At 35.0% G+C, this 2019-nt stretch overlaps 1 protein-coding gene across 1 annotated transcript in view; it reads right to left on the bottom strand.

Annotated features, from left to right (window-relative positions):
* The window catches only part of LOC135196044 (uncharacterized), a 35485-nt gene extending 35450 nt beyond the window's left edge, over positions 1-35 (bottom strand). The window contains exon 1 of the mRNA XM_064222515.1: positions 1-35. This exon is cut by the window's left edge and continues 62 nt beyond it. The gene's annotated coding sequence lies outside the window, so the exon portion shown is untranslated.
* Positions 36-2019: the final 1984 nt, after the last annotated feature.

A 2019-nucleotide genomic window follows, 5' to 3' on the forward strand; every position in this document is an offset into this window, starting at 1 on the left:
CCCGGTATCTGCCTTCTCTCCCCGTAACGGTCTCTATGGTTCTGGCTAATTACATGCTATTATGAACGGACATAGCTCGTTCAGACGCACGAATTCGCACCCATTGTTCACGCCCTGAAACTGCTAGAAACCAGTTTCAAAGTCATCTCTGACAAAAACCCCATAACGACAGACGATCGTTGACCTGATTAGGTAAGGATCACACCAACTCAAGACCTATCAGCATTTCTAAGCTGAGATGTTCTCTGTCTCCATGGGAAGCTAAAAACGATGATTCCCATTTTCTGAGGAACGTCAAAGCACGTGACATACAACAATGTCTCATACATATCATATCATATCATATTATCGGTCTTTATATGTTACATATATATATATATATATATATATATATATATATATATATATATATATATATATATAAATATATATATATATATATATATATATATATATATATATATATATATATATATATATATATATATATATATATATATATATATATATATATATATATATATATATATATATATATATATATATATATACATGAATTTTTATCACGTCACCGTGATTCACATGCATTAAGCTACAAATGTCCATTAATATCCAATTCGCTTTCATTTACCTCGGAATTAATATACTTTTTGTATATGTTAACCGAAGGGAAATTTTTCAGTTTATAATAATTTCATCCTCTCGTGATAAATATATTAGAATAGAACAACATAAAAAAATGTGTGAGATATGACTAGGGAAACAGTGGTATTTTGTAAATGCTAGTGAAAACAAACATGCTATTAACTGGGAAGGGGCAAAAAGGATTCTGTATTCTAATAACATACGGGAAAGGAATATAATTGAATCTAGCTTTATCAAAGAATGTTGCAACCATAATATGAACACCAGTCAAGGGATGCATAAACTTGATCCTTTAATATCTAAGGAAATTCGTAAATTGTCTAAATTTTAAGGTAGGAAGTAGAGATGTATGGAAATAGGACTATCATACTTGTAAACACAGTAAAGGCCTGTCCCCACGATCAGGGGCACACTTGACGGGCAAACCGTCAAATTGCCCGATGAGTCTTGTAGCAAAATCACCATGGTGGTGCCCGATGGCTTGAACTTCGACCCTGGCAGACGTACGTTAACCATATACATTTCTTTGCACCATATTCTCTTCTTTTTCTTCTTTTTCATCACACACAAAGCAATTATCATGCTACACTATCATCTTCTTTGCGGTAGGCACCTTGTTTATCATACCGCACTGAACACACTACCGGCATCGTCGGGCACGCCTATCTCTCCATCGCCTGACCCGTGTGGACAACATTCACGGGTAAGCCCACCAGAATTTGCCGGCAACCCCGGAGCACGCCGATCAGGCCCGCTCGTGTGGACAGGCCTTAAGAGTGCAGCAGTGTTAATGAGATTTCCAACCACGCTTCCCTGACACCTGTCAGGTGTGGATTCATAGTCTCCTCCCGTGGGTACTTTTATCGGTAGTGTCCCTTGAGAGTATACTGTAAATTTTGAGAGCCAGGCCTACTTTGACACCCGCCAGTGGGTGAGTCTGCAGGTTCAAACGGTTGTGTATGTACGTCAGTACTGTCTCTGTAGTATATATATTTATGACTCCTAATACTACGTATCAGTCCTTCGTCAACGGCTTGTAAATAAAGTCGAAACCGGTCAGGACCTACACCCCGTCTCTCATTTTTCACCTGTGGATATGCGTGATAAATGAATCACGTGCTAAAGTGATTACAATGATATATGTATATATGTATATATGTACATATATATATATATATATATATATATATATATATATATATATATATATATATATATATATATATATATATATATATATATATATATATATATATATATATATATATATATATATATATATATATATATATATATAATCAAATTCGACGTTCTCCCATGGACCTCTTCGTACTAGTGTCTTCCTTACTCATCGTACATCTACATGTCTCCTGA

This window comes from Macrobrachium nipponense, chromosome 17, assembly GCF_015104395.2.
Source record: "Macrobrachium nipponense isolate FS-2020 chromosome 17, ASM1510439v2, whole genome shotgun sequence".
Classification (NCBI taxonomy): Eukaryota; Metazoa; Arthropoda; class Malacostraca; order Decapoda; family Palaemonidae; genus Macrobrachium; species Macrobrachium nipponense.